The sequence below is a fragment of the Hippocampus bargibanti genome, linkage group LG13, assembly GCF_051943395.1.
Source record: "Hippocampus bargibanti isolate YZ-2025 linkage group LG13, ASM5194339v1, whole genome shotgun sequence".
Lineage (NCBI taxonomy): Eukaryota > Metazoa > Chordata > Actinopteri > Syngnathiformes > Syngnathidae > Hippocampus > Hippocampus bargibanti.
The window spans coordinates 690,748-714,202 of record NC_142746.1 but is presented as its reverse complement, the minus strand read 5'-3'; the positions used below and the strand labels follow the sequence as shown (position 1 = coordinate 714,202).

At 47.5% G+C, this 23,455-nt stretch overlaps 1 protein-coding gene across 2 annotated transcripts in view; it reads left to right on the top strand.

The window, feature by feature from the left end:
• The first annotated feature begins 9,725 nt into the window (after positions 1–9,725).
• The window catches only part of LOC148888891 (equilibrative nucleoside transporter 1-like), a 34,498-nt gene continuing 20,768 nt past the window's right edge, over positions 9,726–23,455 (top strand). The window contains exons 1-2 of one of the 2 annotated variants that reach the window (XM_089011488.1): positions 9,726–9,789; positions 12,567–12,727. The gene's annotated coding sequence lies outside the window, so the exon portion shown is untranslated. The remainder of the gene's footprint in view (positions 9,790–12,566; positions 12,728–23,455) is intronic. The other variant, XM_089011487.1, reaches the window with a different exon arrangement.

Below are 23,455 nucleotides of genomic sequence, written 5' to 3'. Positions count from 1 at the left end.
AGCTATCTAATAGCTAGCAAGCCAGATAGCTAAGATCCACTCAGATCTTGACTTCCCCAATGGTGGCCTTTTCATTTGCCTTCACAAGCCCGCCCCCTACCCCCCACCGCCGTCCAACCTGTGGCCAAACAGGTGTGCATTGACACACGTACAAAGAATGTCAACACACACACACACAATAAATGTGTGTGTGTGTGTGACCTTGGTGCTTCCCCCAAGCAGAACAAGCGCCTCCTGGGCAAATATTGAAAGTCAAAAAAGCCGAGGGGGGCCATGGCGGTGGGCTCTACCTCTGTCAAGGAGGCCACGGCATGACAGCAGCTGGCGAAACGAGTCAGGACGTCGCCGAGGTCAACACCTGTCCGCGTCGGCAACTCAAGCCCCTCCCCAATCACCACTCAAATCGCAGTGGGACTCAGGGGGGGGCGGGACGGGGGTCCACTTGCATAACGCCACCCATGGGGAGCTTCCAATGGCTTGTCGAAGGGCTCCAGAGTGGCCCAATTTGAGCCCAATTTGAGGACGGGTGGGATGCGGATGCTCACGAGCTGGCGAAGGCTTGGCGGCGGCAAAGATCACGACGGCCGTGCTCGCAAAAACTGCAGGCGGAAAAGTCAGGATGTCGCCTCACCTCCAAAGTGAGAGAGAGAGAGAGAGAGAGAGAGAGATGGCCCCCCCGTCGACCGCTGGGAGCGCAAATGTCCGCTCGGACACCCCCAAGACAGCCCTTTTGTCGCCCGCTGCAACCTCTCAGCTGCCCCCCCCCCATCTGTTGCGTCCCAGGGGAGTGTGTGTGTGTGTGCGTGTGTGTGTGTGTGTGTGTGTGTGTGTGTGTGTGTGTGTGTGTGTGTGTGTGTGTGTGTGTGTGTGTGTGTGTGTGTGTGTGTGTGTGTGTGTGCGCCTGCATCTGTGTGTGTGTGTGTGTTGTGTCAAGCAGGCGTTGGCTCCGGCTGCCCATTGATCAACAGCTGCCGGGCTTCTCATGCTGAGCAGGACGACTGCGAAGGCGACAGCAGCTGGGCCCTGAGGTGGGTGAAGGGGGAACGGGGGGTCCCGGGCCACGAGGGGGTCCCGGGTCGGAGTATGTTCAGCGAGTAAAAGGCCACAAAGACAAGACCGGCGCCTCGCACGCCGCTTGTCCTTTGGGGTGAGCTGTTTTGCTAACGGCGGCGTTAGCAAACCACTTTTGGGCTTCTGTCCGTGACTGCTGTTAGCTAGCGCTAGCCTAGCAATAATAATAATAATAATACATTTAATTTATAAGCACCTTTCAAAACATTTACAAGCGCCTCTCTCAAGGTCACTTTACGGTCACAGGGTAAGTTTTTCTGTGGGTGAGTAGCGGCAGCCACACGCGCCGGCGTTTACTATATCCGGAAGTCAAAGTCAGCTTTGTTGTCAAAGATGCTAATATGCATGACATACAGCACAGATGAAATGACTGTCCTTTCGGACCCGGCGTGTTAGGCACTTATAATGACTTAACAAACATAATAAACACGAAAGGAGCTCAAATAGCTAGAAAGCTAGCTAGCCAATCGATCGCCAACAGCTATTTAGCTCAAAAGAAAGGCCTGAAAGGAGGCCATTGTGTTTGGTTTGGGTGCGGTATGTAAAGCCCCCCCACCCAAAAAGGCAGCCTCACATCTGTGCTTGCCATTCAGATGGAGTCAAATGCGCGCAGGAAGCAAAATAGCCGCAGGTGAGGCCGCGCCTCAAATGAGGTCGCGACGGCCACCTGAACGACAACAAACAAGTGCCTCGATAAATATTGCGGCCTTTTACACCAAGGTTACAAAGCGCAGACTCGGAAACCATTTTGTGAGACTCCTTCCTTGTTGGAGCTCAATTGTGATCTGAGGCCCGACCGGATTGGGGAGCTGCCAATGGGAAACTGCTCCAAGACGGGCTTGCGCAAAGGCCGCCAACGCTTATACTCATAGCTAGCAAGCCAGCTGGAAAGATAACTAATAGATAGCCAGATCGTTAGCCAGATAAGCTAGGGCTCTGTTAGCTATCTGGCTAGCTAGCTGACTATCTAGTAGTTATCTTTCCAGCCGGCTAGCTAGCTATTAGCTATCTATTAACTGGCTGGCTGGCTATCTGGCTAGCTGGCTGACTATTCTATTGGCTATCTAACCGGCTATCTAGATATCTCTGAGCTATCCTGTGACCTTGAGAGTTTTGAAAGGCGCTTAGAAATGAAATGGATGATGATGATGATTATTATTATTAGCTATTTACTGGCTAGCTGGTTAGCTGGCTAGCTATTAGTAATCTATTAGCTGGATAGCTGACTATTTATTAGATGGCTATCGAGCGAGCTAGCTAGCTAAGTGGCTATCTATTAGCTGTGTATTAGCTAGCTAGCTAGGTTTCTATCCTTTTGAGTTACGTCCGGGTTGAGTGAATGCTGGCGTGTGTGTGGCTGCCGCTGCTCACCCACAGAAAAACTTCTCCCGTGATTGTAAAGTGACCTTGAGAGTTTTGAAAAACGCTTATAAATGAAATGTAGTATTATTATTATTATTATTATTATTGACAGTATGATTTGAAAAGTTGTCGTCATGATGTCTATCATTTTGAGGGGACGTCAACCAAATGACTGACGTCATGATGTATGCTAAAAAAAATAAAGGCAAGGAGAGCTTCCGGGTGCAATGCAACACAAGTCGAAATTGAGGCCGTCCCACTCAAGTGGGCCCACAGCGGGCGGCCACCGAGCCTTCCCACCATTTACAGTTCAAGGGCGACACCTTGTGTTCAGAATTGAAATTCCAATTAGGAGACGCCGTATTGACCTTTCGCCTCTTTTAAACGTCCACGCTATAAAATGGCGCATTCGGCAAACTATTTCGGCAAGAAGCGAAACGTCTGACACCTTCAGAGAAGTACAGATGACGGCTGAAGAAACCTTCTCATCGTTTTGATGTATGTCTTCATAAATGAGCAATTCACTGCGGTCATTTGTTGACAGAAATTTGTACTACATTTCTTATCCGTCTGTGTAAGGCAAGCTCTCAGTCGTACAGGAGCGGTCCATCGATGAAAAGCTTTCTTCAGCCGTCATCTGTACAAAGTTGAAAACATTTCTTATCCACTAGATGGCAGCAACTATAATCAAATCCCATCTCAAAAGCCACCTATTTAAAATGTGGAGCTCTATCTTTTGTTTCTATTTATAATTGTATTTTATGTATTATTGTATCTATACTTGCATGTGACGTGTCCTTGAGAGCTTTGAAAGGCGCTTGTTATTATTATTATTATTATTATCAAATCCCGGCCGACCTGAGCACATTCTTGGATTGGATTGGCTGTACAGTGGGACCTTGGCTTACGAACTTAATTGGTTCCCAGACAGAGTGTGCAAGGCGGAAAGTGTGTATCCCGAAAATTAATTTCCCATAGGAAACCATTAAAATGAGAATAATGCGTTCCTAGGTCCCCATAAAACATAATTTTCTACTTTCTAATTTTCTAAGCCTTAGAACTACACAAAATATACCTTATTTTATGTATAATACATGTGCTATAGTATATGATTAAAGAAATAAACTGTATTGTACAATAAAGTCATTTTATTGACCTTTGTGATGGTCGTTGATGGCTTGATGGAATGGACTGGCCTGTTTCATCAGCATTAAACACTTGAGGAACGTAGCCTTCTTCTTCCACCATTTTGAGGAATGATTCCTTGGAGGTGCTTTTTCTGTGATAATTTTACCTAGTTCTTCATCAATTGTGATCTGTTTAGCTGAGTTGATAGCTTTTTGCATCAAGTGTACAGATGACTTGTGCGGGTTATTTGTGGAGCCTGAACAAAAGTGTGAGAGTGTGAGAATAGTGAGAAAATGGATAGAAAACAGTTCTAGAGAAAGTGGATAGAAAACTCTCTCTGTCTAGATAGCAAATAGATAGCTAGCGAAATAAATATTCAGACTAAATGCAGATTTTTTTCCCCGTTACTCATTCATTTAATATCAATTTTAAACGGCAGAGGATAGCATAATTGGTAGTGAGTTTTTAGTGTTACTTTTGCCGCTAACGAGTAACAAAAAACTCATAAATAAAATACAATGTGCGTGTTTACTACAAGCTAAATGTTGAAAGCAAACACTCATTCACTGCCAGACGTGCAAAAACGTGTCCACTCAGTACCAAGGTTTTTGTCATTATTCACTTGAATTCCAGGACCCACAGAATATTGAGTTTTAGGACTACATAAACATTCAATACAGTGTAAGAAAACTTCTTGTATCGGAAAAAAAAGTTAATTCTCAAGTTATATGGGTCTTGAGTTATATGAGCTTGAAATGAGGGCGGCTGTCCAAGATACAATGCAATATTCATCATTGTCATTATCATTTCTCGTGATGCAGACAGAAAATATTTGAAACACTTGGCACACAAACTGACTACGTTTTATTCAAAGTTCATAACGCTCACACACTGCCATCCTTCATCTTTGCTGTCATCGTTTTATATACATGGCCGAAAAACAAGATGGTTGTCCAAATATTTGCTGCGGAAGGTGCACACGCATCTGTTTTGTGAAAGAATCGGGCCGTTGAATGGAGACCTCCGTCAGTGGTTTGCATCCTGGCTAGCCAAGCCAAAATCAGCAGCAAGGGATATTTACCATCAATTAAAGGACAACCGACACCTCCTGACAAGTTGCGCCCATAATTTGTAAAATGACTTCTACTGAGCGCAAGATTCCACCGCATATTGCTATATTTTACCTTTTAAGACTCGCGCTGAATATTCATGAAGTCTTGTTTTCCAGTTGATGATGATGCCCTAAGTGACGTCACGGAGGGAACGCCCCTGACCGAGAAAGCGACGCACAATGCATTTGGGGTATTTTTTTTGTTGTCTGAAAACACCGTGTTGATGGCGAAATTACAAGGAAAACTACATGAATAACACGATGGTGAATCAATTGTTGTGTGTCGCAGCCAATTGCGGTATCACGCAGAAAGAAGGTGGAAGTTGACACAAATTCCCAGTGGACAAATCAGCCCATTTCCAACAGAACTTGTGCGCCATCTTGTGCATTTTCTGGGCGCTACATTGGAGTCCAGACGGCTCAAATTGTATGGAAGAACTTCTTTAATCGATTGCAAACATGTATGCTTTCCTCTTCAGAACTATTTGAATCATATTCATAACGGGATGAGTAACACAAACCATCTTCTCTGAATCTGAACTTTCTGAAGCCATTGTTTTGATTCTGGAGCAAGGCAGTTTGTGAAGGAGTATCCTGGCGTGATGTTACGAGCAAGGGGGCGGGACTTTCTGAATCTCGCCATTTCCGAGCTCATTTTCTGGCAGTTTTGGAACACTTTAGGTCACTTTACAGTCACGGGTTAAGTTCTTTTCCGTGGGTGAGCAGCGGCAGCCACACGCGCCAGCGTTCACGCAACCTGGAATAAGTCAAATGGAAAGTTAGCTAGCTCGCTAATGGATACCCAATAGATAGCTAGCTAGATAGATAGCTCATAGACAGCATAAAGATAGCAAATAGATAGCTAGTTAGGTAGCCTGCTAGATAGCTAGTTAGCAAATAGATATCAAATAGATATGTAGCAAGGTAGCCAGCTAGGTGGCTGGATAGCTAATAGATAGCATTTAAATAGCAAATAGATAGCTAGTTAGGTTGCAAGCTAGATAGCTTGTTAGCAAATAGATATGTAGCAAGGTAGCCAGCTAGCTAGCTAGCTAGATAGCCAGCTAGATAGCGAGATTAGCTAGCCAATAAATAACTAATAGATATCCAGCTAGAGAGCTAGCCAGATAGCTAATAGATAGCAAATAGATAGCCAGCTAGGTAGCCAGCTGGATAGCCTGGAATAACTCAAATAGAAAGTTAGCTAGCTGGCTAATGGATAACTAATAGATAGCTAGATAGATGGCTAATGGATAGCTTATAGATAGCAAATAGATAGCTAGTTAGGTAGCCAGCTAGATAGATAGTTAGAAAATACTGTAGATATCAAATAGATATGTACCAAGGTAGCCAGCTCGATAGCTAGCTAGATAGCCAGCTAGATAGTGAGATTAGCTATCCAACAAATAACTAATAGATAACCAGCTAGCGAGCTAGACGGCTAGCTAATAGATAGCATAGATAGCCAGCTAGATAGCCAGGAATATCTCAAAGAGATAGAAATTTAGCTAGCTGGCTAACGGATAACTAATTGGATTGGATTGGATTGGATATGCCTTTATTAGTCTCACAGTGGAGAAATTTACATTTCACAGCAGCAAAGTGATGAAAGATAATAGATAGCCACCTAGATAGATAGCTAATAGATAGCATAAACAGAGCAAATAGATAGCTAGCTAGGTAGCCAGCTAGATAGCTAGTCAGTAAATAGCCAGCTAGCTAAATAATAATAATAATAATAATAATACATTTGCTTTATAAGCGCCTTTCAAAACTCTCAAGGTCACTTTACAGTCACAGCCACACGCATTCACTCAATTCTCAAATAGACAGAAAGCTAGCTAGATAGCTTTTAGCTATCTAGCTAGAGCTAATAGCTAGCTTGAGCTAGAGCTACTAGATAGCTAATAGATTGATAGCTAGAACTAGAGCTAATAGCTAGCTAGCTAGCTACAGGACTTGTGTGACTCATTTCGCCGTTGGCTTCTGCCATGCCAACCGTTGGAAACTTTTTTTTTCTCCTTATCGTCAGCGTTGATTTGACCGAGGAGGAAATGAGACAAACAAACATCGGACAAAGACGGACACCGCCGGCAGGAAATGACATTTGAATCTCAGCTCCACATGTGAGCCAGCCGTGCACTTTCACCCACAGCAACGTTATGTGTGTCGCATGGCTTAGCTGACTTGTCACGCATGTGACACATCACGTGCATGTGACACTGAGAGTTGTATTGAATGAGTTGAATTATTATTATTATACGTTGAATTTATAAGCGCCTTTCAAAACTCACGAGGTCACTTTACAGTCACAGGATAAGTTACTGTCCCACCTTGGACAGCCGCTCCTCACATGGCGCTTCCATGATGAAAAGCTCTGGGCCACGTCCGTCCAAATGCGCCTTTGGCGATGTTCTCAAGTGATTGAACGCACACGCCGTCCACTTTCCGAACATTTGCACCCTAATGAAATTTGGCCTCGAACTGGAGATGTGATCTGCACACAAAATGTTTGCGGGCGGATGTCGGCCCAAAGACGCCTCGCGATTGCCAATCGCTGAGTTTCCTGCATGGCGTTCTCAAAACCTCGGAAAGGGCATTTCATGAGAAAAGATGAGCGGAAACCATTCTCGGCAGATTGGCCAAAGATTGCAGACGAGGTGTGAAGCAAGGCTTGTGTCAAGCCACTTTTTGCCTTTTTTTTTGTTCATTTCCTCTCAGAGGGTGTAGTTTGTCTTGAGCGCCATCTTGTTAAGTCAAAGACTCGACGTAAAAGTTGCACGCAGACGTTATTTCAGACACTGTCAATGGTCTTGGCCCGTCTCTCACCCCTCACACCACTGCTATCCTTGTTCACAGTCTTGTCACCTCCTGGATTGCCTATAGCAATTCATTTCTCCTTGGTGTCCCTCAGAAACTTCTCCACAAACTTCAACTGGTCCACAATTCTTCAGCCCGGATCATCACCAGAACCTCATCCTTTCACCACATCACCACCGTCCTCCAAGAGCGCAACTGGCTCCCGGTCAAATATAGAATCAACTTTCAAATTCTTCTTGATACATTTTGCGCTATCCATAACCTTGCCCCCCCATACCTATCTGACCTTCTTCAAATTTCTATTCCCTCTCGTTCCCTCAGATCCTCTTCCTCCCTCCACCTCTGTATGCCCCCCACTCTGCCCATCTCAGCACGATGGGGGACAGAGCTTTCAGCCGCTCTGCCCTCAAACTCTGGAACTCACTTCCTCCCAACATTGCTAACATGGCAATGTGGACGCAGAGCCAAGGATGGCCAAGATCAAGCGCGTCAACAGTGACGGCGGCGGCGTGAGAGAAAGAAATCCACCTTCCGCGGCACATTTCTAGCACCGTGACAAAGATTTCGCACGGGCGCGTGACCTTCCACCGACCTTCCACAAAGTTGCGCTTTGTTGGAAGCGGGAAAGCCAAGGAGTGCATCTCGGCCCTCCCTTCGGAAGGGGGTGGTCTTTTTCTTAATCGCGGGCGGAATTCACTGGTGGCGTCAGCGAGGCTGTTCGGGGGCTAAAAGGGGCCGCCCCTGCTCTCAAATTCTTCAGTCTCCTGTGAAATCTCACCATGTGGTCAGAAAGCGGCTGGGTGCTGGCCGGCTGCCGGCCTGCTTGTGGCACGTCCCGCACGGGATCTTCCCAAATTAGAGCTTTGGCCGCGTTGTTTGTTTTTGTTGTTTTTCTGACTCCTCTACCTGAAGTAGCCCCGTCCAACTTTTCGGCTTACGAATGTTAGCATAACAAGGAAATGGCAGTCGACTATTTTTTGTCCTCTAGTCCCCGCCCCCAGTCTTTGGTTAAAACCGCACGTGATTGGTCAAGAACACAGCAGTGGGGAGGAGGGGGGGGAGGGTTACAGAAACACAGACCCACAAATAAAATAGATTAAAGCCGCACGTGATTGGTCAGGAATGCAGCAGTGAGTGGGCGTTACAGCAACGCAGAGCTGCAAATAAGAAAAATAGATAGGCAGACAACAAGAGAGAGAGAAAATGTGACGGGTTAAAAGTCCTCGTTCGTTCCTGGTTCATTGCTCTTCAGGGTGTTAGAAGTGGGATGGTGAAATCAGTAGGAAGCCAGGTGTTGAATCAGAGGACAGACAAAGAGAAAGATTCATTCCTCGGTGGCCATTTTCTGGCTCTTTTTGGGTGAGGCATTTGCCCCCAATGTTGCCTCAAAATGGCACGGAATCAATTCTTTAATCGATTGCAAACATGTATGCTTTCCTCTTCAGAACTATTTGAATCATATTCATAACTGGATGTGTAACAAGAAGGCATATTCTCCGAATCTGAAGCCGTTGTTTTGATTCTCCAGCAATGCAAGACGTCTTGGCGTGACGTCACGAACAGGGGGCGGGACTTTCTGAAAATGCCCAATTCGCAGCTCAATTTTTTACAGATTTTGGACACTTTAAGTCATTTTTATTGGTGTTTTGCATTTGACTAAAAATATCAAACTGCATGTTTTAGGTATTTTAGATGCAATCAAACGTTTTTCTGATGTCAGTTAGGAAACAAAAAAGTGACGTTGGTTGTCCTTTGAGGCTTAGAAAATTCGAAATTAGAAAATGATGTTTTATGGAGACCTGGGAACGGATTATTCTCATTTTAATAGTTTCCTATGGGAAATTAATGTTTGGGATACAGATTTTGAGCCTTACACTCTGTCTGGGAACCAAGTAAGTTCGTAAGCCAAGGTAAATGTATTATTATTTATTTGGAGGAGGTGGAACAACACCACTTTTGGTCAGAGGAGGAAAAGAAAACAAGTCGCGAGCACCCAGTGAGTGACTTTGCTTTCACACCAGCACCACCGCCGTTTTCCAGCCGTCCAAGCACACACCCAGACGAGCTTTTTATAGCGCCGGGTGTGGATGTCTGCCCACTGAAACCGCCGCTTCCTTTATGAGCAAACACTGGAGGCGGGCGGTCGGGCAGGCGGGTCGGCGGACATAAAAAGCTCCAAAGCATACGGCCTGTGATGCAATGCTAAGACGCTGTCACTTTTCACAGCGGCTCAGGAAAACACAGCTGAAGTCCTTCAAGACCGTGGACCCCACCCGACCCCCAGAATCCGACGCCAGGTATCTCTTCATCTCTTCTGTCCATGTTAGCTTTCTACATTTTTCCCACTATACAATCATGTTGATTATACGCTATAATGCAAATAATAAGAATAGATAGGCAGACGACAGAGAGAGAGAAAATGGATAGAAAACACAGTTAAATTTGGACTCGTTTCAACTTTATTGATAGTTCAAATGCAGAGTGTAGACTGCAAGGTTAAAACAGTGTCTGAAATAACGTCTGCCCAGACGCCTGGGGCGTGCAACTTTTACGTCGGGTGTACAACTTACAAAACATCTCCGCCCCGGGTGGCCGAAAATTTCTTCAAGAAAAAAATAAATAAAGATTGATTCTTAATAATAATAATAATAATAATAATAATAATGATAATAATAATAATATTTCTAATACTACTTCTTCTACTACTAATAATAATAGCACTACTACTCCTACAACTACTACTACGACGACGACGACTACTACGACTACTACTACTACTACTAATAATTATATATATATATGTATATATATATGTATATGTATATGTATATTACTACTGCTACTTCTAATACCACTACTACTAATAATAATAATACTAATACAGTGAGACCTTGGCTTACGAACTTAATTGGTTCCCAGACAGAGTGTCTAAGGCAAAAACTGTGTATCCCAAAAATTACTTTCCCATAGGAAACCATTAAAATGAGAATAATCCATTCCCAGGTCTCCATAAAATATAATTTTCTATTAAATAAGCCTTAAAACTACACACAACATACCTTATTCTATGTATAATAAATGTGCTATTGTATTGTAATGAAAGAAATACACTGCACTTTAAAATAAAGTTGTTTTATTTACCTTTGTGATGGTCGTTGATGGCTTGATGGATTGGCGTTGGAGGTCGGAGGTCAGAGGGAATTGCTGTTTGGAAAGAGTCACATTCCATAGGGACTGTAATTGAAGAAATGTTGATGGCTTATGGAAGGAGAGTCAACTTCCATAAGGACTGTTGGTAACTCGCCCTCTGGTATGGCTTCTCTTTGCTTCTTTGGAAACTCCTTATCATTTTTGCTTACTAGAAACCTCTTAATTGACACCTGTTGCTTTCTGACTTGTAAGGTCTTACGAAGCTGAGGCATCACATTATCGTTCATCATGTTGATGATTGTCATAGCCACAGTCTTTTCTGGATGGAACTGTTCGATAAAAGCCTGCACATCATTCCACTTTGCCAACATTGCCTTGATGCGCTCACTTGATGCTGCAGCCATCTCCTCCTCAGATGTTCTCGAACCATCCGTTGCTGGCTTTAAAATCCTCAATAAGCGCCGAACTTCCAGGTTGCCGCATGGCGATATCGGCGTGAATAGCTGCTTTTCGTTAATACAAATTAACAGAAGTTTTTCAACTTCTTCGATTGCCCGAGACTGTTGCTTTGACAGCTCGTTTGCGTTTTTCAATTATCTCCTTCTTCTCCTCGACTGTAATCTTGTTTTGTGTCTTCTTCGGCTGAACACGAGCCTGTGGTGTTGTCTTTTTCGGTCCCATAACAGCAGAATTATATGTAAAAAAACTCCTTGGAGGCGATCAGAGAAAGAAGAGAAAGGGGGTGTGGAAAGGTGGGTCGGCCGGCCGGAGTGCTGTTTGGTCGTGTGCTTTTGTGTTCTTCCGCTGAAGATTACTCCGCCAGCCGTGGTGGGGGGTGTGTATCGCGAAAAGTAGCGCTTATGCCAAGGTTTAATTTTCATAAATTTAACGTTCGTAAACCGAAAAGTTCGGAAGGTAAAGTGTTCGTAAACCGAGGCCCCACTGTACTAATAATAATAATACCAATAATATTACTACTACTACTACTACTACTACTACTAATAATAATAATAATTATTATTATTATTATTACTATAATGGAGTACTTCAGAAATCTCGCAAAGTTTTAGATTGTTTAGTTCTTCATTTCTCGGTAAATATAATTGTCGTTATTCGAGATGTTAGGGTTTTGAATTCCATCCATCCATTTTCCGTACCGCTTATTCCTCATTAGGGTTGGGGGGGGGCGATCCCAGCCGTCTTGGGGCACTCGGCGGGGGACACCCTGAACCGGTTGCCAGCCCATCGCAGGGCACACAAAGACAAACAACGATCACCCTCACTCACACCTAGGGACAATTTGAAGTCTTCAATCTGCCTGCCATGCATGTTTTTGGAATGTGGGAGGAAACCGGAGCACCCGGAGAAAACCCATGCGGGCCCGTTTTGAATTCGAGTTTGCTAGTTTGCTGGCGCCCTCGTCCAGTTTCGGTTTGCTTCATGTTAAGTTTCAGAAATCGTAAATCAGGATATTTTCGCACTCGCGACAATGTGGTGGGTGTTCAAATAATGTGTGCGTTCCAAAAGTGTCAATTAGAAGTCAATAAAACACAAAAAGGCTTTCATTATTTATTTATACATTTAATTGGTATCAAAATGTATTTTCTTGAACATTTTCTTTTGGTTCACTTTCCAAATGAACTGTCTGTATTGTGTCAGTAGTTGTTTGGTAAAGTGAGTATCGTGGTCAAAATCGGGCGTCTCCCGACCGAATGGTGAGACTGAACACGTCTGTGGTCCCGGGGACAGCCTGTTGTCCCGACGGTGACGTCTCGTCTGGAGAGTTTCCCTTTTTCCAATGAGTCATTGAATGCATCGCGGTTCTCGCTCTGCTCCCTTCGCAGTAGTGATGGGTCTTCTCTGAGAGTCGGTTGTTTTGGCTCGGCTCACTGAAAAGATCCGCCTCTTTTTGCTCCCAAAATAGAGGACCATCTCATTTCCGGCTCCTTGTTAGGAAGCGGCTCTCCTCGTTCACTTCAGAGATCCGGCTCTAAGAACCGGCTTGTCCGCGAACGACACATCGCTACTTCGCCGGCGACACGCGCGCACACACGACCGACAACACGAGGACGTTCTTGTGACAAGGTAGGAAATGTGTCCATTTCCCCCACCAAACACGCCACGATCTGCTGCTGTGTGGCTCGACGAGGCTCTCGACACTTTTGGCAACTCCAAACGCGTTTCACGTTCATCGGCGCATTTATTCGTTTTCGAACGTGGGAATTTGCCACGATTGCATTGAAATGGACAGCGCGGGCTTGTCGCGTGGGTGCACTGTTGTCCGAGGATGTCGTGGAGCAGAAAATGTGGGTTCCGAGCGCTCCACCGGCATTAGGATCGCACTCGAACCGACGCGCCGCCTTTTGTTTGCGGCCACTTCAATTCTGAGCCAAGCGGCGTATGTGCTCCACGTTCTTGGCTAAATGCTAATTGCTAGTTGCCTCGCGCGCGTACCACGTGTGTCTGCTTTGAAAAATATAGGCAGCCTTTAGTCAAGATTTTAATTGATGTTGGTACACCCCTCGGCACTTTTTACCCACTGTAGTTGCTCGTCTTGTGAATAAAAGAAGCAGCATTTTTTTCCTAGCTTGATATACAGTACAGTAATACCTTGGCTCACGAACTTAATTGGTTCCCAGACAGTGTGTAAGGCGAAAAGTGTGTATCCCAAAAATTAACTTCCGATAGAAAACCATTAAAATGAGAATAATGCGTTCCCGGGTACCCATAAAACATAATTTTCTACTTTTTAATTTTCTAAGCCTTAAAACTACACAAAACATACCTTATTTTATGTATAATAAATGTGCTATGGTATTATAAATAAAGAAATAAACTCTACTGTATAATAAAGTCATTTTTTATTTACCATTGTGATGGTCGTTGATGGCTTGATGTTATGGAGTGTCCGGTTTCCTCAGCATTAAACACTTGATGAGGAACGTAACCTTCTTCTTTCACCATCTTGAGGAATGATCCCATGTAGATGCGTTCTCTGAGATAATTTTACCTTGTTCCTGTGACGATCGCTCGAGTGCTAGGAAGATAACTGAATGATAGCAGGCCTGGCAACACGGACGTGGAAATGGCAATGACCAAAAATACTCCGACGGAGACGGTAGTGAGCACGAGACAGATATAGTCAGAAGGCACCATCAGTGAAATGACAATCAGCTGTGGGAACCCAGGTGTACGATGATTGGAGGGGCCGTCTCCCAGGATTGGCGGAGGAGGTGACAGGAGGGGCGGGGCGCGCCCCGGATGGCAACGAGATGTGACAGTGCCCCCCCCTCAAGGGACGCCTCTCGGCGGCCCCCCAGGCTTGGATGGGTGAGCCGCATGGAACGCCCGGGTGAGGGATGGGTCGAGGATCCAGGCCCGTGGGACCCATTGACGTTCCTCAGGTCCATAGCCCTCCCAGTCGACCAGGTACTGCACTCCTCTGCCCCTGCGCCTGGAGTCCAGTATCTCCCGCACGGTGTAGACTGGTCCGTCGTCCAATATCCGGGGGGGAGGTGGGGGGGCGGGCGTGGGGGCTAAGGGGCTGGTCTCCACTGGCTTGAGGAGGGAAACATGAAACACGGGGTGGATCCGCATGGTGGGTGGTAGCCGGAGCCTCACCGAGACCGGGCTGAGGATGGCCTCGATGGGGAAGGGACCCGTGAAGCGTGGGCCCAGCTTGGCCGAGGACCCTGCCAGCCGAAGGTCCTTCGTGGATAGCCAGACCTCCTGCCCGACCTGGTAGCTGGGTGCTTGCCGTCGATGGCGGTCTGCCACCCGCCGGTTCCGGGATGCGGTGCGTGACAGGGCGTCCCTGGTCTCCTTCCAGACTCTGTGGGCCCGTCTGAGGTGATGATCGATAGACGGGACCTCCACCTGGCCTTCCTGTGTGGGAAATAAGGGCGGCTGATAGCCACAGGCGGACATGAATGGGGACCGACCTGTGGCTGCGGAGACCAGGGAGTTGTGGGCGTACTCCACCCAGGGTAGGTGCAGGGCCCACGACGCCGGGTTGTGGAGGCACACGCACCGGAGGGCCGCCTCCAGGTCCTGGTTCTTCCTCTCCGTCTGTCCGTTGGTCTGGGGGTGGTACCCAGACGACAGGCTCGCCGATGCCCCTAGGGACCGACAGAAACGCTTCCATACCTTGGACACGAACTGCGGTCCCCGATCCGACACGATGTTCGTCGGAATCCCGTGGAGACGGACGACATGGTTAACCAGGAGTTGAGCCGTCTCGGTGGCGGACGGCAACCTGGTTAACGGAACGAAGTGGGCCGACTTGGAGAATCGGTCCACTACGGTGAGGACGACCGTCTTGCCACGGGAGGGGGGGAGGCCTGTCACGAAGTCGACGGAGATGTGGGACCAGGGTCTGGACGGAACCGGTAGGGGCTGGAGGAGTCCGGCCGGGGGCTGGTGGGAGGCCTTTCCACGGGCGCAGGTCGGGCAGGCCTTCACGAAGAGGGTGATGTCCCTCCTAAACCCCGGCCACCAGAACCGTTGGGCGATGAGTTGGATCGTCCTGTTGACCCCCGGGTGGCAAGCTATCTTAGATGTGTGCCCCCAGATGAGCACCTCAGTGCGTAGGGGGGGGGGGACGAACAGGCGATCCTTGGGACAGCCCCTGGGGATGGTGGTGGTTCCCTGGACTTGTTGGACTTTTCTCTCAACCTCCCACCTCAGGGCGCCCAGGATGCGCTGGGCCGGCAGGATGTTGGCGGTGGTCTCCTCCCTTTCTGCCGGCTCATGGATACGGGATAGGGCGTCGGGCTTGGTGTTCTGTGACCCTGGGCAGTAGGTGAGAGAAAAGTCAAAACGGGTGAGGAAGAGTGACCATCGGGCCTGCCGTGAGTTAAGTCTCTTGGCCGACCGGATGGCCGCCAGGTTCTTGTGATCCGTGTAGACGGTGAAGGGGTGTTTAGCTCCCTCAAGCCAGTGTCTCCATTCCTGCAGGGCCAGGACGACCGCCAGCAGTTCCCGATTGCCGACGTCGTAATTGGCTTCGGCGGGGCTGAGCCGGCGGGAGAAGAAGGCGCAGGGGCGTAGCTTCTGGTCGGTGGGAGAGCGCTGGGAAAGGACGGCCCCTACTCCGGACTCGGATGCGTCAACCTCGACCGTGAACGGGAGATCCGGGTCGGGATGACGCAGAACGGGGGGGTTGGTGAAGGCACGACGGAGGCGGTTGAAAGCCCCCTCAGCATCGGGAGTCCACCTGAAAGGGAGCTTGGTGGACGTGAGGTTAGTGAGGGGGAGTGCCTTCTGACTATACCCGCGAATGAAGCGGCGGTAGAAGTTGGCAAACCCCAAAAACCGCTGAAGCTGCTTGCGCGTCTTTGGGATCGGCCATTCCACCACCGCCTTGGTTTTGGCGGGGTCGGCCCTGAGCTGCCCCTGCTCCACCACAAACCCCAGGAACGACAGAGAGCGGACATGGAAGTCACACTTCTCTGCCTTCACATAGAGCCGGTTTTGCAGGAGCCGCGCCAGGACCCGTCGGACGTGTTGCCGGTGTTCTTCTGCAGAGCGAGAAAAAATAAGAATGTCATCGAGGTAAACAAAAACAAAAACATTGAGGAAGTCCCTGAGCACATCATTAATTAAATTCTGGAATACGGCCGGCGCGTTCGTGAGCCCGAACGGCATCACCAGGTATTCAAAGTGCCCTAAAGGCGTCTTGAAGGCTGTTTTCCATTCATCCCCCTCACGGATTCGGACCAAATGGTAGGCGCTGCGAAGATCCAATTTAGAAAAAATGGTGGCGGACTGAAGGGGCGCAAAGGCCGAATCCATGAGGGGGAGAGGGTATTTGTTGCGGATGGTGATGTCGTTCAGGCCCCGGTAGTCAACGCATGGGCGCAGGGATCCGTCCTTCTTGTCGATAAAGAAAAACCCTGCGCCCAGCGGGGAACGCGACGGCCGAATGAGTCCTGCCGCTAGAGAGGAGTCTATGTAAGTGCTCAGGGCTTCCCGTTCCGGTTGTGAAATATGGTAAAGTCTGGAGTCCGGTAATGGAGCCCCTGGCTGCAAGTCTATAGCACAGTCATACGGTCGGTGGGGCGGCAGGGATTGGGCGTTGTCTTTGCTGAACACCTCCCGCAGGTCGTGGTAGCAATGTGGCACGCCTTTGAGGCAGATGGCCTCGGGCGGGCCACCGCGGGAGGGGTTGCGCCCTGCCGTAGCCGACCGCAGGCAGTTAGCGTAGCAGTAGGGGCTCCAGCCCTGAATGGTGGGGCCCTCCCAAGAAATGGATGGGTCATGGGCCTTGAGCCAGGGGAGACCCAAGACCAATGGCGCGTTCCGGGAGGGCATAACAAGAAATTGGCGGTGCTCCACATGGTTGCCTGCCACTCGGAGCTTAAGTGGGGCCGTGAGGTGGGTGACCCGGGCTAATAATCGGCCATCCAGGTCGACGATCTCCTTAGGGGGAAGGAGATCTAAAAGTCGGCCGCCCAGCAGGTCGGCCAGGTGGGGGTCGATAATGCACCCGTCGGCCCCCGAGTCCACTAGTGCCCGCACTCTTTGGGAGCTGGAGGGGCCAAATAGTTCACTCTCCAGCTCCAACCGTGTGGCTCGTGTAGTGGATTTAGCCCCCAACGGATTCCGTTTCGGCGGGGACTTACATTGGCCGTGGGTCCTAGGCTGGGGGCCTCGGGTGCGACGAGCCCTCGGGTTGGCGCGGTCGTCTCCCCCCCCTATCACCATCGGTTCGAAGAGTCCCTCCTGGGGCTGCGCGCGGTCGCTGCCGGGTGTGGTCGACCGAGGTCGGCTTCGGGGTACCTCAGGCCGTCGGTCGCTCAGCTCCTTTCGCCGCTCTCGAAGACGCTGATCCAAGCCGATGACAATCCCGACGAGGTCGTCGAAGGTGGTGCCGGCGTCGCGGGTAGCCAACTCATCCTTTAGGTCGGAATTCAAGCCGCGACGAAACACCCCCCTCAACGCTCGGTCGCCGTAGCCGCTGCCAGCGGCCTGGATCCGGAAAGCGACGGAGTATTCTGCGGCCGAACGGGCCCCTTGGACGCAGTCGAGGATTCTCCCTTCCGCCTCGACCTCCGTCACTGGATGGTGAAACACCCGGCGAATCTCGGCTACGAAGTCCGGATACGAGGCGCACAGCTCCGGTCGGGACTCTCGTACCGCCAGCACCCATGATTCGGCTTCGCCCGCGAGCAGGCTGGTGATGAAGGCTACCTTAGCCTCATCGCTAACGTAGGCGTCAGGATGTTGTTCAAACACGAGCGCACACTGCATTAGGAATTGAGCGCAGCGCTCGGTTTCGCCTGCGTAGCGTGAGGGTTGGGGTAGCGGGGGCGTGCGCCTGCCCACGGGCGGGGGGGAAGGAACAGAGAGGGTGGCGATGCACTTTTCCATCTCCTTGAGGCGTTGAGCCAGCGAGGTAGTGGCGTGGCGCATTTCCTCAATCGCCTGGGCCAGCTGGCTCGAACGCTCCGCCTCTTGTACGAGGGCGGTAAAATACCTGTCAACGCCGGCGGGGTCCATGGGTGGTCGGAGTATTGTGTGACGATCGCTCGAGTGCTAGGAAGATAACTGAATGATAGCAGGCCTGGCAACACGGACGTGGAAATGGCAATGACCAAAAATACTCCGACGGAGACGGTAGTGAGCACGAGACAGATATAGTCAGAAGGCACCATCAGTGAAATGACAATCAGCTGTGGGAACCCAGGTGTACGATGATTGGAGGGGCCGTCTCCCAGGATTGGCGGAGGAGGTGACAGGAGGGGCGGGGCGCGCCCCGGATGGCAACGAGATGTGACAGTTCCTCATCAATTGTGTTCTGTTTAGCTGGGTTGATAGCTTTTTACATCAAGTGTACAGATGGCTTGTGTGGGTTATCTGTGGAGCCTGATTGATGGGAATTTTAACCTTGCAGTCTACACTCTGCCTGTGAACTATCAAAGTTGAAACGAGTCCAAATGTCACTGTTTTCTATCAATTTGCTCACTCTCGCTATATGTCGTCTGCCTGTCTCTATAATGTTTAAACCACCTCCCCTCACTGCTGCATTCTTGACCAATCACGTGGCTTTAACTGAAGACTGGGGGCGGGGAATAGAAGACAAAAACAAGTCGGCTGCCATTTTCTTGTTAGGAGAACGGGGTCGTTGCGAATGACACATCGCTCATTGTGGCAGCTCCGTGTGTATCCCGAAAAATAGTTTGTATGCCAAGGTAAAATTTTCATGAATTGAACGTTCGTAAACCGAAAAGTTCGTAAGACAAGGGGTTCGTAAACCGAGGTATCACTGTATATAGCTAGTTGTGCTCCCTCATTTTCTGGTCATGCCATAAAGACTTCTACTTTTCCAATTTCCTGTCTTGTCTGCTTCTCAGTCCAAAATCCTGCGTAACTGTGACCACAATTTGCTGAAACCGAAACAGGAGGTCCCCAAAATAGCATTTGGGTTACCGGTTTCCATGTTGTTGATTTTTCAGTGAGGGGCAGCCATTTTTCTTCTCCTTTCATATTTTACAATTCAATATTCTTTGGTCTTTGTGTGCTTTTTTTAATGGGCATCGTGATCAGGATGTATGGTGGCTTTGGCTTTTGCATCTTGACTTTGGGTGGGGGTCAGAAAGCAGTTACGGGTGGGTCGGCCGGTGATTGATCCTGGCTGATGGCTTGCATTTTTCATCTAACTTTATTTAAAAAAAAACAAATAAAAGTAGCACCAGGAGGATAGAGTAATAATAATAATACATTGAATTTCTAAGCGCCTTTCAAAACTCTCAAGGTCACTTTTCAGTCACAGGCTCAGTTTTTCTGTGGGTGAGCAGTGGCAGCCACACGCGCCAGCGTTCACTCAACCCACAATAACTAGATAGAAAGTTAGCTAGCTAGTGAATAGATAGCCAGCTAGCTATATAATAATAATATTAATAATAATAATAAGACATTGAATTTATAAGCACCTTTCAAAACTCAAGGTCACTTTACAGTCACAGGAGAAGTTTTTCTGTGGGTGTGCAGCGGCCGCCACACGCTCCAGTGTTCACTCGACCCACAATAACTAGATACAAAGTTAGGTAACTAGCTAATATATAGCCAATAGATAGCCAACTAGCTATATAATGATAATAATAATAATAAATTGAATTTATAAGCGCCTTTCAAAACTCAAGGTCACTTTTGAGTCACAGCATAGCGAATAGATCGCTAATCGTCAGCTAGATAGCTAGATAAGTAATAGATAGATAGCTCGATAGATAGCCAGATAGCTAATACATAGCGGTTTTATGTGTGTTGGCTTGATAGCATTTCTTTGGTCTTTTCTCTGGCATGAGACAAATGTGCTCTACTTGAAACTGGAGAAGAAAGCTTGAGCGCAGGAAGCGGCTGATCAAGCGGGGAGTAATGTGATCAGTAGTTATCTGCACCCCGCAACAATGACAGATTGGCCTTAGAAAATAGCAAGGCCAGCGCTTTGCTAACTGTCCGGAAATAGCACGTGACACGTTGCTGTGCTATTTGCGGTCAGCCCGCCGGACGTGACCGAGGTGAGAATGAGGGTTCCCAACGCCAGCGGTGGCACATTTGAACCTCAGTGAGATTTTTGCCAGTACCCCAACCGTGGTGCTTTTTGCTCATAAGACGCAATCCAAGCCAAATACAGTGAGACCTCGGCTTACGAACGCCTTGACTAACAAACTTTTCGGCTTACGAACGTAAAATTGACAAGAATTTAATCTTGGCATACAAAGTATTTTTCGGGATACACACGGAGCGCCACAATGAGTGATGTGTCGTTCGCGAAAATATCCCATCAATCAGGCTCCACAAATAACCCGCACAAGCTATCTGTACACTTGATGCAAAAAGCTATCAACCAAGCTAAACAGAACACAATTGATGAGGAACTAGGTAAAATTATCGCAGAGAAAGCACGGCAACTTCACTCGGATATCGTCAAGAAGCATCCTGGAAGTTCGTCATTCATTGATGATTTCAAGGCTAACCACGGATGGTTCGAGAACTCTAAGCGTCGTACAGGGATTCATAGTGTCATTCGTCATGGTGAGACAGCCAGTTCTGTCGATAAAGCTTACAAGGAATCATTCCTCAAGATGGTGGAAGAAGAAGGCTACGTTCCTCATCAAGTGTTTAATGCTGATGAAACCGGCCACTCCATATTCCATCAAGCCATCAACGACCATCACAAAGGTCAATAAAATGACTTTATTATATAGTACAGTTTATTTATTTAATTACAATAGCATGGCACATTTATTAGACATAAAATAAGGTATATTTTGTGTAGTTTTAAGGCTTAGAAAATTAGAAAGTAGAAAATTATGGGGACCGGTGAACGGATTATTCTCATTTAAACGGTTTCCTATGGGAAATTAAATTTTGGGATACACTTTTCACCTTACACACTCTGTCTGGGTACCAATTAAGTTTCTAAGCCAAGGTATCACTGTATTGAGATTGCCTTTTTGGCGTTGACCCATTGACGTGGACAAGAGCGTAGGAATTTTGATCACCACGGGTTCCCATATCACAAAAAGCAGGCCTCCTCCCCATGAGGGCGTCGACCGGCTGAGGCGGAGAAGGGGAACCCAAGAATGGCCACGCCCCTCAAAGTCATCTGCAAAAAAAGCCCAGAAAGGATTTTTTTTCATGGTTGTCGGTGGCAATACAAGTTCATTCTTTTGTTTTGTTTTTTAGGCTGGGTGGCCCAATATCTATTGAACTCTTGAATTGATTCGGGAATAGAAAAGGATGACGTGGAGCGCCATTCCCGAATTGGTTCGGGTTTTCTTTTTTCTAGCTGGGGTCCCGATAAACCGCTGGTCAGACATCTAGCAATGTTTGTTTTCCCTTCCAAGATGGGGCAGAAGTTGCCTTTGATCCATGTTAGCGCATTGTTCCAGCGTCAGCTGTTGTTCAAGCGCTATAGAAATCAATAACATCTCATCTTCTTTTTTCCAATGGGTCGCCACAGTGAGTCAGACTCCTCCATCGCCTTACTATACATGGTCATTTTTGGGCTAAAAAGGCCTTACTATAGATGGTGGTTTTTTTGGTACTACGTATATGTTGGGTTAAATTCATTTATCTTCGTCTGGTTCGGAGTTCGCCGAGTTTCTTGATGAAATGCCAGTTGAGTCGATAGTTGGTACACAGCAAAAACGACTTTATTCAGTAACAATCGAGAGAAACATCTCTAGTTGGAGCTGGACAAAAGAAGAACCCCCGCCTGCCTCTTCAGGCTTAGTTGAAAAGAATACCGTTGACCAATCAGTTGCGGACAAGTCGATCTTCCGTCCAATCGGCTACGAACAACTCAGTGTTGGGAGGGCCTTAGGCTGAAATTGGAGTTGTTGCCTCTTGCAACAACTATTGAACTAATAAGCTTGATAATGCTATGTAAACTAAATTAAACATGCAATAATCATAATATGTACTAAGTAAACATGAAATAACATAATGTTTCCTAATCTAAACATGAAATAACGTAATATGTTTACTTATGTGCATAAGCACTCTATCACTATATATATGGTCGTTTTTTGGGCTAAAACCGCCTATACATGGTCTTTTATTGGGGGGGCTAAAAACGCCTTACTAGCCGTGGTCATTTTTTTTTGGGGGCTAAAAACGGCTTAGTATACATCAGGGGTCGGGAACCTATGGCTCGCCAGCCATATATGGCTCTTTTGATGATTGCATATGGCTCGCCGATAAAACTAAATACATATTCTCGTTTTTTCGCTGTTCATTTCCTGTTGGGGCTGCAGTTGGCGGAAAGCGCAATTTTAATTGGATGATACTCGCCGTCATGTTGAAACAGGAAAACGCCCCTTTAAATCAGCCCAACGAGTGCACTTCAGCTTGAATGCACCAGAGCATTCGCCTTTGAGGAGAGAAAAGGTTCTGATTCTAATTTGCCATGAAACAATACCATCGATGAAACTGTCGAATGTCAGTGACATTTCACAAGCCCCATGCTAATGTTAGCATCAACATACTTCTGCGAGAAGTAGGTCTGCAAATAGCAAGTGTGGAAGCTAATGAGCCGTGTGCAGGCTAGCTAGCAGGAACTTCGCCTCTGGACCGGCAAGTTGAATTTCATTCAGATCGTTTGCCTGGATTTTTACCAATCACGAGGAACGGAAAACCATTCATGTTAACGCCGAGTACTATCACAGTTATTATAAATAATACATTCTGACATTTTGTTGAAAAGTGGTCGCGCGTGCGTGTTTGCGTGTGCGCGCGCGCGTTTGTATGTGCGCACACGTCCGTGTTTGTGTGCGTGCGTGTTTGCTCACGTGTGTGTGGCTCTCACGGAAAAACGTGTCTAAATATTTTACTTTTATGGCTCTCTTAGTCAAAAAGGTTCCCGACCCCTGCTATACATGCTCGTTTTTTTGGGCGAAAAAGGCCTCACTATAGATGGTCGTTTTTTGGGCTAAAAACGCCTATACATGGTCTTTTTTTGAGGGGCTAAAAACGCCTTACTATACATGGTCATTTTTGAGCTAAAAACGCCTTCTTATGCATGGTCGTTTTTTGGGCGAAAAACGCCTTACTCTACATCAGGGGTCTCAAACTCAATTTACCCTGGAGGCAGAGTCTGGGTGAGGCTGGGCCGCATCATGATTTCCACAAGAAAAGCATAGATGTGTGTGGCTCTCACGGAAAAACGTGTCTAAATATTTTACTTTTATGGCTCTCTTAGTCAAAAAGGTTCCCGACCCCTGCTATACATGCTCGTTTTTTTGGGCGAAAAACCCTGGAGGCAGAGTCTGGGTGAGGCTGGGCCGCATCATGATTTCCACAAGAAAA